Source organism: Pantherophis guttatus, chromosome 12 (assembly GCF_059756535.1).
Source record: "Pantherophis guttatus breed Tessera chromosome 12, ASM5975653v1, whole genome shotgun sequence".
Classification (NCBI taxonomy): Eukaryota; Metazoa; Chordata; class Lepidosauria; order Squamata; family Colubridae; genus Pantherophis; species Pantherophis guttatus.
Window position 1 is genome coordinate 1834644 of NC_142074.1, and position 14608 is coordinate 1849251.

A 14608-nucleotide genomic window follows, 5' to 3' on the forward strand; every position below is an offset into this window, starting at 1 on the left:
AAGTCTACAAGTCTTAAAGTTGCCAAGGTTGGAGACCCCTGTTCAATTGGGTAAGTTTTTTTCCCCTTTGGGAGCTTTAAAAAAATAGTTAATTGGGGTTTTTTTTAGTTCTTTTTTTAGACCTAGCCATTTAAAGTTTAGGAAGTTTTAAATTTAGCTGCTTTTATATAAAAATAAAAATAAATAATATTTGTGCAGCTTTCTGAGATTTAGTGTGTTTCTGTAGTGTTTCACTCTAACTACACAATCACACAAAATCTCAGAAAGCTGTATGTGTGAAAGTTGTTTTTTTGGGCTTTTTGTGGCTGCTTGTTGCAGGGGCCATTTTGGGTCTAGCGCAGCTGCTTTTATATTGTGGGTGAGCCAGTTGTGTTGTGTTATGTTTTGTAGATTAAAAAAGGGCAAAGAAGTGACATTGACTTGGCCACGCCCACCTGACCAACAAGCCATGCTCTCCCAGTCACCTTACCACCAAGCCCTGCCCACTAATTAAGCCCCGCCCACAGAACTGGTAGCAATTTTTTTTAGATTTCACCCCTGCTATTTACCTAATGATATAGTCCACAGGCTGTCACTTTCCTGCCTCTCATCCAAAAATTGATATTGTTAGAAAAGATGGGAAATGAAGGCCTTCATTCATAATGAAATTTTACTTCACTCACAAGGAATTTTAAAATCGGCTCCAACGTAAGATTCATATATGGAGTTCTGGTATAAAAGGAAAGCCCTGCACTTAACATTAGGCAGGGTTCAAGGCAGAGGTGGGTTTCAGCAGGTTCTGACCAGTTCTGGAGAACCAGCAGCAGAAATTTTGAGTAGTTCGGAGAACCGGTAAATATCACCTCTGACTGGCCCCACACCCATTTATTCTCTGCTTCCCGAGTCCCAGCTGATTGGGAGGAAATGGGGATTTTGCAGTATCCTTCCCTTGCCACGCCCACCAAGCCATGCCTACAGAACTGGTAGTAAAAAATTTTTGAAACCCACCACTGGTTCAAGGGTGCTGTTGGCGTCCTTGACATTCAAAGACAGGCAGCCCTACAGTTAAGGAACATCAACCTAGAGTGCACCAAACATTATACTTCTGGGTGACCTTCTCCAGCTGTATCTGGAGACAAGAGGCCATGCTGAAGGACAGCAGAAGTCAATTCTCTTGTTTTTGAACTGCCTTCATCCAGCATCACTTTCTGGACATGTTCTGACAGGAAAGACACACAACCACAACCAAAGTGTCCTCAGAGGTATATCTGTGATTTTTCACTAACGTACTTTTTTCTAGTCTCTCCTCTGCACATGGAGCCCAGAAGACATTTAGGATCCCAAGAGGGGAAATTATCACTGTAATTATGACCATCCAGACCTTTGAGATCTTATGTGACTTCTCCAGTGGCTGCCTTCCATGTAGAAAGCAGACTGAAGCCCAATGAATTATGGACCTCCTACTTCTGCTTCTGATGCTGTTGATGTCCATGCCAGTCTCTGGGAAGCTGAGAATGAAATGCCTGCTGAGTTTGGAGCACCAGGATGGAAACAATCCATGGAGCTTTTACAGGCCAGGAGACCATCTCATTGGTATATTCACAACTGTCAAAACAATGTTGCGAACATTTTGGCCTTTCAACATGGCTCCTTCTATTCAGTCTGATTCGTAAGTCATTCAGGGTAATGGAGCTGCATTCCTTCCATTTGCATTTTTAGCACACTCCTTTTCGTCTTATTTCATTCATTCCTATATTGCAGTACTTGTCTGATTTCTTGAATAATTTTGATTTCCATGGCTTCTCTCTTTTGTCTTATTTTGTGGAAGAGACCCAGATCCAAAGATGGCACTGAAAAAAAATCTTGAAAGAATTCCAGATTTTCTTCTTCTCCCAGTTCATTCCTTTAATTCATCCCTTAAATACTGGGTTATATTTAAAGTACTGATCCTTGGTTTTGAATCAATAGAGTCTACTTAAGGTTCAGTAGACTTCTGGAGATTATTTTTTTTAAGTATTCATTGTTGTTTTTGATTATAATAACAAACCTTTTTTTACAATAGGGATTCTTATGGTTTTTCAAATGTCCTACGATTAATTTTAGCTATTCAATTGGTCAACAAAAATTCTCAACTCCTGCACAATCTCACACTTGGCTACAACCTCCATGACAACTATTTGAGCACTTTCCGCACTTCAGATGCCTTGCTGGACATGCTCTCCACTGGAGAAGCCAATGTTCCCAACTATGGCTGTGGAAGGAAGGACAACCTCCTGGCTCTTCTTGATGGAGCTAGAAGGGACATCTCCATCTAGATATCAACATTAGCAGGCACCTACAAAGTCCCACAGGTTTGTTTGTGTTTCTCTATTTTGGTGTTTTGATGCAACCATATCTTTTCCATGGAATTCAAAAGCTGTTTGTACAACTTATCAGCTATGTTCATATTCATCCTAAAAGGCCTGAAGAGCAATAAAATCTTTGGAGATAACTTTCTACCAGTTATTCATCTATTCAAAAAATATATCTAGTTGTGGAGGCCTCTATTGGTATTTCATTTTCACATATAAATGATACCTGCCGTACTCAATTGGCAATAGTAGTGTCTACATGTTTTATGAAAAAAGGAATAAGAAAGATTTTATCAATTACAGGCCACACTTCCAGTGAAAAGACGGCTAACTGACTACAGGGAAGGATCCCTGAGGGGTTTTTCTCTGGAATTCAGCTTCTTCAACTTACTCTCCTGAGTTAGGGAACATCCCAGAATTATCCCTCAAGGGATAATGTCCTCCGACACAGCTACAGGTCTGCAAGGAGCTTGTGTGGAGGGGTGGGGGTGGGGTGGGGGTTGAAGAATGCAGCCATTTCACAATTTATTTTTCCAATGAACAGTAAATTGTGCCTTTCATTTCTTAATCATTTTTAAGGATTATTAATCTTTATTAAGCTAAAAGAGGCTCTCATTAGCTACAGCCTGCTATTCCCTTTTGAAGATCTGTGCCATTTTGGGGATTTCTTCTTGTTAAATGACAAGAAAGAAGGCTGCTAACGCAAGCTAAAATAAGGAAATGTGGACTACCTTTTGAAAAAAATTGATGGAGAAATATAAGGGCAGAAAGGTGTAGTTCTAGATTATTATTTTTAGTAATTTGTAGCTTGGTCTGCATTGCTGTGGATGACTAAAACTAAAACTTTCTGACTTTTATGATTCCTGATTGGTCAGCAATTCAAGAAGATGGAGGAGCAAATTATTAGAGATGTATTTGAAAAATCTTTAAATAAAATCCATCAGTTTATAGAACAGATGTGCTCAAAGGATGTTCAAACTACTTCAGAGATGCAAATATGTGTGCAAAGTTACCAAACCACGGAGGCAATTTCACAAGTAGCTGCCAAAGCAGAGGAGTCAACTGTAATTTCGGAATATAAATCTGACACCAATTTTTATTATGATGGTTGAAATAAAAGCCTCCCAACACAATTGAAAGAAGAGCTCCAAGAAAATTTGCAACTTTTAAAAGGACACGTTTGGGACTTTTCATATATATTGAGAAATCCTTGAGCAAAAGAGAAGTTTATAATTACTTGACAAACATTCCAGAGAAGAAAAAGATTTTATTCCATGAAGACAAGCTGGAAGGAGGGATTTAAACGTAGGATGGATTTTCATTGGTTTGACATTTGTAATTGAAAGATATCAAAAGCTTGAACATGTATTTTCTTTTATATATAATAAGTAATTCCTAAAATTTGTAAAATATTATTGTAAGTGTATTTGAAAATATGTTAAGAAAAAGTTTAAAGAAAAAGGTGCATTAGTTAAAGAAAAAATCTAGAGCTTTAAAAAGGATGTGTACAAGAAGGAAAAAAATATTCTATGAAGGTAACTTGAAGGGAGTGATCTAAATTTAATGAGTTAATTGGAATTTTATTGGTCTGAAAGTGAAGTTTAGGTATGCTAAGGGGAAGTTTAAAAAAAGATGTATTAGAATGTTTTAATTTTAGAAATGTTTTAAAAGAAAAGCTTAGTGATTTAAAATGGATGAAAAAAAATTCCCTTTAAGGTTAAAGAATCTGAAAGAATACCGTGAACTTTGTTAATATAAATGGTGATAGTTTATAAAGATTATCAAGTGCAAATAGAGATACAGGGTGTTTCAACAGCAAGGAAGATAAAGCAGTAACAGTTGATCTATTCAAAGAGCAGAATATATAATTATTTTTTTATTTAGATATCACTTCTGGATTTTGTGCTTGTGATGAAAAAAATTAAACTTGGACATTGGTTTTGCTGATTAGATAGATTTGTTGTTATAGAAATGGTGAGTTATATACTAATGTGTAAAAGTAAAAAGTTGTAATGTTATCTTCTATTGTGCTAAAAAGAGTCAGAAGTCAATGACTTTTTCTTTCCTCCCTTGTAACTCATATTTTCTTTCCGCCTTTCTTTTTTCTTTCCTTAATTTCCTATTTTTATTTGTCTTTGTATTTTATACATTGATAAAACAATAAAGTTATATGTATAAACAATTACAGGCTAGTTAGGCTAGTAGGTATTGTAGCTAAAATATTTGCCATGTTCCTCTTAAGTAAACTTGAGGTTGGGTAGAACAAAAGTGCATTCTTTGCAGAAGAACAAAAAGTTTTTAGGAAGAGTTAAAAGCTGTATAAATTTGTATAATAAGTAAGAAATCAATTAATAATGTAATATTTTCAAGACAGATTTGTCTTGAAATATCTAATCACAAAATATGTCTGTTGGGAAAACCACAGTTTGCTGGCTTTACAGATATTAGTGCAGCATTTGACACAGTAGAGAGAGAAATATTATAGAAGAAATTGATTGCCCTCAAAATGGAGCTCAGACTGTTGGCCCTGATCCAAGCCCCTTCTACAAGCCCTTGTTTGAGAGCGAGGTTTGGGCTCAAAGAAGAAAGAGCCCTGAAAAGAAGGATCAATACTTAACTAAGAGGGAAGGGAAAGGTGCATATTTGAATCCTTGTTATTCTCTCTCAATATTAATTACTTTCCTGCACTAATGAAGGATCCTGAAATGCATACATCTAACATGCTAAACGCATATTAGAACACCATGGTTTATGCTGATAATAGATTTTTATTAGTCATAATCATAAACTGGGTTGTGCAGGTTGCTAAGAAAACCTGACTTCTACTGCCGTAAGAATTCTATGATTTTTGATATACCAAAGTCAAAGTTATAATATTTAAAAACAATATCCTAGCCATAGGTGCTCATTTGATGGTGACCAATAGAACAAGTAACACCTTTTCTTAATATGGGTAGTTTCTCAGAGGCTGGATATTGCTTCCCATCAAGTGAATTTACTGCTTAAATTAAAAAAAAAAAAACCTATCCAGCTTTCTTCCCATTTATTAAAGTACATAATGCCAAAGGTACCCTCAAGCCCTTATATCAAACTGAAGTTTGGGGCTTAATATATATCACTCCTTTAATAAATGGGAAGAATAACCCCAATAACAGCTTCTGAGGAATATTTTGGGGGTGGATAAATGGACTTCAGCTGCTGCCCTCAGAGCTGATTTGGGAATGTGTACAATATGTTCTTTGTTTTAGATCAAGGTATATAATTATTAGTGTACAATTAAAAGTACGGAACCTTACAGACTCTCAAAATTCTATGTGTTATAATTGACAAAATTTCAGTCAAGTATATCCTGGATTGTACAACTGACAAATTATATTAGGAGCTGTGGTCTCTCTGTCTGTTGTACAACTGGAGAACAAGCTAAAAAAAATGTTTCACAAAGAATCCAGGATATTGAAAGAGAGAAATGTGTAACCATCCTCAGTAAGGTTGGAATGGATGAGCTGCTACCAACATACCTTCCAAATTGCCAAGTATTGAAACCAGAAATGCCTACAGGGTGAGTCTCCAGAATGAGAGGTTACTTGAATTAGGGGGCCATAAATTAAGGTTTGGATGGCACGGCTACTTATAGTATGATAAAAATAAAGTTAATGTTGATTTTAATCATCATTTTGTTAGAGGTGCCACACTAAGAGTTTCAAATAAATATAAAACGAGGCTCTCTACGAAGCTGCCCCCTTTGGGTAGGAAGTTTTTTTTAGAAAAGAAATGGTGGCAAAGCCAAACTGGTTGATGTGTGGTAAAATTTTATCTTTCAACTCTGATGACCTAATACTAAAACCGAGGGAAGAACTTGAATCAGAAGGTTACGTTTGCCATTGGTTTACTTATTAACAACTAAAAGAAAGATTTAAACTGGAGAAAAAGTGCTAGGGATTTGACTTTGTTAAAAATGAATTGGAAATCTCATTATATGGCAATGATGACTACATTACTGCTAAGATTTATAAAATGTTATTGAAAGTGAACTTAGAAAATGAACATGTAAAACATTGTATGATTCAATGGGCAAGGAATTTTGGATATAATGTGATGCTTGAACAATGGGAAAATTTGTGGACAAAGGGTTTAAAATTTACACTAAATTATAATCTAAAAGAAAATTTCTATAAGATGATGTATTGTTGGTATTTAACACCAGATAAGTTCTCTAAGATGTATAAAGGGATGTCAAATGAATGTTGGAAGTGTAAAAGCAAAGTAGGGACTTTTTATCATCTATGGTGGACATGTGATAAAGCAAAGAAATTTTTGGAGTATGATTCACGCTCTAATACAAAAAATCCTGAAAATGGAAATAGAAATGAAACCAAAACTTTTCCTTTGGGTCTAATAGAAAAGAACAATTCAGAACTTTGTTACTACATTTGTTGACAGCAGCAAGACTATTGTATGCACAAAAATGGAAGGACACTTTGATTCCTACTATGGACAAATGGACGAACAGTTGCAGAAGTTGATGGAGTTGGATGAAAGGCCAAAATTGACTACTTTGATTAAAGAAAAGAATATAAGTACTTTTGTTTCCACATGGAGACGGCTTCTGAACTTCGTGCTTGAAGTGGAAAAGAATGAAACTTTGATTTTGAGTTTTACCAAGTAGATTGATAGATCTTTACAGAAATGGCTTGTTCGTATTATTATGAAAAAGCAAAAAGTTGTGATTTGATGTTGATGCCTTATTTTACTGCAACGGGGAGACTTAGAAGTCAATGTTTCTTTTTCTTTTTCTTTTCTTATCCTCCCTCACTTCTCTTCCTCCTTTTCCTCCCCACTGTTTTCCTATTTACTTTTGTATTCTGTATTTTACAATATTTTATAACTCTATACAAATGTTTAACGAGAGAGAAAAAAGAAATCAGAAATGCTTAAATATCTTAGGGCGGTGTTTACTTGAGCAAGATTTCTAATACCTAAACAGTATGGTTAAATATCAAAGATTTAACCAAGTCCCTTATAATTAACAGACTTTTATTTGTGAGGTTCCAAAGATAGAAAATGTAATACATCTATAAATTGAATGTCAATTGCAGAAGAAAGAGAGAGATTAGGATCTTTGGCTGCATGTTAGACAAACAACCTATTGGGATACTTATGTTAAAGCAACATATTTTCTGTCAGAATTCAAATACTTATATAGAATCAGTTGAAATCTCCATCTATGAGTCTGATTGCAGTAAATTATAGGAGTGATACAGAAATTGCATTTTTATTCTTTTTCTTTTTTTAAAAAAATATTTCTTATATTTCATTTTTATATACTACGTTGTTAACGTTCTGTGTTTAAAATTCTGTTTCTTGATATTGCCTAACGGCTAATCAACAATGATCTCTTTAATTTGTGCATGAAAACAATGTTGGATTTATTAAAAGCTAATATTTTGGACTTGATTTGATCCTAAGTATAACACAGCATTCTTCATTGCTTTTTCAGATCAGTTATGAAACTTCTTCAGAGGCTCTGAGTGATAAAAGTCATTTCCCTTTTTTCCACCAGATGTTCCCCAAAGAAGGATTCCAGTACCCAGCAATTGTCCAACTGCTGCTCCATTTCAGATGGACCTTGATTGGTCTCTTTGCTTCAGACACAGAAAACGGAGAGAATTTCATGAGGACTTTCTCTCCCACGCTTGTCAGGAATGGAATTTGTGTGGTTATATCACAACGATTTTCAAAAAGTGGACATGTGGCATCCCTCAGGGAGGCCCTCTCTAAGTGGAGACAAGTCAATGTTTTTGTTCACTTCATGAATTTGATTCCCTTTCAGAAATAATTCTTCCTTTCCATTTAACATTTGAAGATTTGCCAGGACCCATTAAAGGGAAAGTCTGGGTCCTCACAAATTTTGTAATGTACACAACAAAAAAGCACAGTTTTTTCAGCTACGTCCATAGCATTTGGAACTTTGGTTATCTGATAAAAGAAAGGCCAATGGATGATGCCTTTGAACCCCATTTATTTGTGGAACCTCAATTTGTAAATCATTATTTTCACTGTTCTCCTTCAAAGCCTTTCTTTTCTGTCAAAGGCCGCAGAAGATGCACCCAGAAATCCCCACTGGAGACCCAGGAGAAAAGGAACAAGATCCAGATCCCAAATGACTCCCATCCATATAATATCATGAAGACTCTGGCCCAGGCCTTGAATGCTGCCTATTCCTCCAGATCGAGGAGGGGAAAAAAGGAGGGTGAAAAGACATTGGGGACTCCAAGGCTGCAACCATGGCAGGTATGGGGTCCATTAATCTTGGTTCCTTTGGAGAAGAAATTCAAAGTAGAAGGAGGGGTATCATCTCAATCTACTTGTCAAACACAGGAAAATTATGAAGCCCAGGCAGTTCAAATGAACATAAAGTTCACCCCAAGCTCATGCTGTCCACAAGACTCTGAACCACCAACGGTCAAGGAAAACAGGCGGTAGAAAAGGGTCAACAGAATTCAAGGGGGGCCTGGACCCAGATCTCCTGTGGGCGGGACTGAAGACCAATGATGCATTTGACGCCCTCACTCAGGCTCAGTCTGGTCATCTCCTACCCTACTTTTGCTACAAAAGATCAGCAGATTTGGCCAATCTAATTGTTCAGGGGGTAATGTTCCAAAGAATAGATAGCAGGACAGACAATTTTTGATATTAAACGTGGCTACTGCTAAAAGGCTGTGTACATAAATAAATTCCTGCATGTATGGTTTGTGAGTGGGATCATAGAATTTTACCATTATGAGTTTGTAAGAGAATCTGAGACCATCCAGTCCAATCCTCCTATCTGCAGGAATCCCAGTTGAAGCTTCTCTGACTGATGGCTGCTCAATCTTTGCATCCTCAGTGAAGGGGAGACTGAACTTCTCTGCTTTAAGGGCTCAGCTCTAAAAGGTCTCCTCCTTTTAGGATGTTTTTCCTCTCCTTCAGCCAGAATCTTCTCTCTTGACACTGAATTCATGATATCAAGTCTGACACTTTGAAATAACAGTGAGAAGATCTCACTGTAGCTTCTTCCAGTTATTGGAAAATGCTGTGTCCTCTCTTCTCCACCTGAGAGATTATGTACGTTGGAGAAGCTGCTCCCAGGCATGTTATTTTTCACTCCAATATGATGAGTCTTCTCCTTCTTGTCTTTCCCCAAGGCTAAGAGCAGCTCCTTTGGTTTCTTCCTTGGCTTCTTTTCCCTTCCCTAAACCTTGATCCAGGTTTTGTGCAATGTTTCCTCCTAGCATGGTTCCTCCACAGAGACCTGGTCCTTGAGTTGGGATCTCCACAAACCAGGATGCTGACTTCCTAAAATTCTTATGGATTCATTTGCCTTCTTTCCATGAGCATCATGTTGCTGGCTCATATTCTGTATGCAATCAGCTAGTATTTTGAGATTATCTTCACAAATATACTTATCAAGTTTAGTATCCCTCATCCTTCTTCCAGTGCATCATTAATGCTCTTATATGAGATGCTATAGTATGTCAAGTCCTAGGTTCTAAATATCAGATATTTTTGTATTGCTTTTACTCATGCACCCCTTTCTCTGAGGAATGTCAACTCGCAAAGCATCCCTGGCCTGCTCTCAGGTTGCCATAGGCAAGCAGGATGGGAAACTAATGAAGCAGCACAGCAGCCAAATACAGGAGCACATTCCAGACATATCTCTCTCAAGGCTGTCTCCCAGGGTTACCCACAGCGGCTGGAGGGAAATGATCTCTACAACCCAGAAAATTGCTCTGTTGGCTAATGTGATTGATGACAAATCCTGGGAGAGGGGGGAAACAGGGTCATGATTGGGGCATAAATTACATCAGAGGGGTCAGAGTTGGAACGTGCTGGCATGAAGCTCCTAATAAATAACTGGGTTTCTTTTGAAGCTTGGCTCGAGGCTCATGATTTAATTAGGGCATCCGTCGGAACCCTGACAAGGAAATTATAAATATTTCTTTTCTTTTTTTTGGCAAAAAGTTTTTATTTTTTTCCCCAAACATACAAATTACATCTTTTCGAAACAGAGCTTTGATCCGGTCATCAATTTGTTCAATTTTTTGTCATCTTTAACAACATTTGATCTATTCTATTTTGCCATAACACTTGTTTCTTAATCTTAAATCACATATTCAACTAATATCATCTTTAAAAAAAACCTAACACACATTTACTTAATCAAAACAGTTACCCTTCTATTAACCCACTTTAAATCTTAATTCAATTAATAACTCATAATACATTTCAATACAGTTCAAACATATTTATATTTCATAATGCACATCAAATCTTTATTCTATAATTACTTTATCAAATTTAAATCTTATCTTTAATCTTAAAAATATAGCAATTTAACATTTAAACATAGTTCTTAATTCAAATAATGCTATTTAATGCAATTTCCCAATTATCCCAAATTCTATCTGTTAAATCATACCATTTATATAACACCAATTAAATAATTTTTGTTTAAAAATCATAATCATATATTGTTTCAATTTTCTTTTTTACTTAAGTAAAGAATATTCAAATTATTACAATTGTTATACATATTTAAGCAATATCCCAATTATTATAGCTGTCAATTTTCTAATTTAATTCTTTTCTTTTATGCTTCCACTGTTAATCCCAGTGTAATCATTTTGTTCCACTGTTGAGAACATAAATATTTCTCTGGAAACTTGGTATTGTTTAAATTAGACCAAATTAGCTTTTCCTGAGAATTGTTAGAAATCATCAAATCTTGCATGACAGAGATTTATCGACTCTATGTATTAATGACAACATTAAAAAAATGATGACTAAAGAGAAATTGTTATTCATAACCACCGTTTTTTGAGAAAAATTAAAAAGATGAAAACTTATCTAAATAACATTTTAAGATTAATTAATTATCATATCATTAACCCCTCACTTAACTATTCTTTTTTTGTTAGCACTTTACTGAAATCAAATTATGTCACAAGCATTGCCACAGTCCATTTAGGAAGTGTAATGATGTGTGAGAATGACTTTTGGGATGAGGAGAAGAGAGGCTGCCTAGGGAAAGATCAGATAAGAGGGGAGAATCCTGAAGCTGCATAATGTGAGAGAAAGAAACTCAGAAAAGATCCGCGTTAACTTTTCTGGTTGAAAAAAAAAGTTGGTGGGAGATTTGCACTTCCAGATTTGCAAAATTCTCTTAATGTAGCATTACAGTAAATTTGAATTAGCTCATGTGATCATGTTTCCAAGCCTGACAACTTTCTGCTTGTGAAATCCATGATTTTTAGGAATCAACCTGGTGTTTCCAAGGAGTTTATAAATAATCTCTTTTTTCTGTTATTCAATTTATTTATGGCTTGCTCTAAAATGTTACTTATAATTGACTAGTTGTGTCACTTATATTTTCAAAGTGTACATTTTATCCATATATGATTGACAAATTTTACTGTAACCTTTTCATTCACTTTTGAAGATAATCATAACACTTATTCTCTTAATTAAGCATATTTGCAAGTTATACAACTGTAGAAGAAATATTCAAAACTGAAAAATCATGTGGCATAAGAAACAAAGATTTCTGCATTTAAAATCCCAGGATGTTTCCATTCTAGTTTCATCCCTTCCTAGAGAAGAACGAGTTTTGGAATATTTCTGAGAAGAAACTGTACTTGGACCAAAATGGAGAGATAGCAGCAGATCTGGGCATTGTCAGCTTGTTGGTTCTCCCCCAGGAGGACCTCAAGGAAGAGATTCTGGGGATTTTTGTAAGACAGAGACTTACTGTCAAACAGGATGCTCTTTCCAGGATGAAATTGCTCAACAAGGTGGGTGAAATTTTGTCGTCCAATGACATTTGCCAATGTGTCCTTGGTTGTCACAGTTCCTTGGCTTGAAGTCTGCAACCTGCATTCCGTCTCATCCTTCCCTCCCCCCTAGTTCTTTGGCAAGTTGAAAAGTGATAATAATTACAACAGAGAAGCATGCTTCAAGCTTGACACAGTAATTATAACTCTTACATCTAATTGAAATGAGTCAGAGATTTCATATTTGTTTCAGTGAATCCCATAGATGTCCATGTCTATCTCCATTTTCCATGGATGGAGAGTCCTAACACATTTCCTTTGCCATTTCTTGTTTTTCTGCTCAGTCCCTGCCTCAGTCCAAATGTGTGGAAAGTTGTCATCCTGGATTTGTCAAGAGGGCTCGAGAAGGAGAGCCAGTTTGCTGCTATGACTGTGTTCCTTGTCCGGAGGGGACCTTCTCCACTCAGGAAGGTGGGTCACATGGAAGGCCTTGTGGAAGTTGAACCATCCAGAGCATTTTCATGAAAGCACATGTTAAAAGACACTTTGAAGCTTACTTGTTTTCTTGTTTATTTTCAACCTACACAATTTCTTATCTAAAGGGAAGAAATGGAAAAAAAAATGGGAGGGGGGGCTGAGAAGTAATAGGAGGATGGAAAATGGATAAGCTTTATTACTGCCAGAGAAAATATCTCTGTCCTTCCACATTAGCCTTTCTAGGAACATCTGAAGTCTTTGCAACTTGAGAAATTAGCAATAGCAATAGAATAGCAATAGCATTTTAGACTTATATACAGCCCTATAGTGTTTTACAGTACTCTCTGGCCAGTTTACAAAGTCAGCATTATTTGCATATTGCCCCAACAATTTGAATCCTCATTTTACTGACCTCAAAAGGATGGAAGGCTTGAATTGGTCAGGATCAAACTCCAGACTGTGAGCAGAGTTAGCCTGCAATACTGCTCTTAACTACTCTTCCACCAGGTCCAGCTCCTGGAAGGATTATTGCAATGTACTCTACATGGGCGTCCCATTGTGGATCACTGGAAAAAGTAGCTGGTCCATAATGATGTGGTGGGGACAGTTATGGGTGCCCAAGTATGACCACTAGTCCCAATAGGGAGTCCAGATTGTTTGCTACTTCCAGCCAACTAGATTTCTCGAGATAGGCATCTTCTGCAGTCAATATATTAAGAAGAGCTATTTGGAAGGACCTAGGAAATGTGCCTAGAAAGAATAATTGACTCATTATTTATCTCTAATAATTAGGATAATACGAAGTCTCATATGAAATCATTCAGAACTTCTCACAATTTCATAGAACTTAGCTTTACATTGCTTAGATCAGGGGTCAGCAACCTTAAACACTCAAAGAGCCACAAAGGTCCTAACCGGAAGCCCTCATTCAATTCTGGAGCCGACCGGAAGTCTGGTTCCCCATCATAGTCTCCTCCTAGTGTGGCATCCTTTTTCCTCTGCTGACTGGAAGTCCGGTTCCCCCACCATAGAGTCTCCTCCTAGCACAGTGTCCTTTTTCCTCTGCTGACTGGAAGTCCGGTTCCCCCACCATAGAGTCTCCTCCTAGCATGGTGTCCTTTTTCCTCTGCTGACTGGAAGTCCAGTTTCCCCACCACAGAGTCTCCTCCTAGCACTGTGTGCTTTTTCCTCTGCTGACTGGAAATCCAGTTCCCCCACCACAGTCTCCTCCTAGCACGGCATCCTTTCCCCCCTACCTGTCCTAACCAAAAGCCCTATCAATTGCGGAGCCAACCAGGAACAGGGAGCCACAGCAGAGGGATGAAAGAGCCACATGCGGCTCCAGAGCTGTGGGTTGCTGATCTCTGGCTTAGATAGTGATTTTCTTCTTACTTTCTTTTTGTGGAGATGTTAAGAAATATATCCTGGAAAATGATCCTGTTATCAGCTGTTCTCCAAAAAAGTATTTCTTGAAAGCAGTGGTGAAATCCAATTTTTTTTACTACCAGTTCTGTGGGCGTGGCTTGGTGGGCGTGGCTTGGTGGGCGTGGCTTGGTGGGAATGGCAGGGGAAGGATACTGCAAAATCTCCACTCCCACCCCACTCTGGGGCCAGCCAGAGGTGGTATTTGCCAGTTCTCTGAATTACTCAAAATTTCTGCTACCGGTTCTCCGGAACCTGTCAGAACCTGCTAGATTTCACTCCTGCTTGAAAGGTAAAAGGACAGCCTATTAAAGAAATAGTGCTTTGGCTTCCGGTTTGGTTTCCGCCGCCACCGGACGGTCTTTCGGGACCGCCAGCCTCGCCGCCTGTAAAGAGCCGTCTCTACAGCTGAGAGACGGCTCGAAAAACTCCGTCTCCTTAAGGAGACGTGAGATAGAGCCGGCGAGGACAGGTAGAGCCCTCTGTGAACTCCCCAGAGTTTTTTTTTTACTCTTGGGGAGGAAGCAGAATGTGGCTCCCTATACAGCTCGCCGCTGCTCCGGGCGTCAG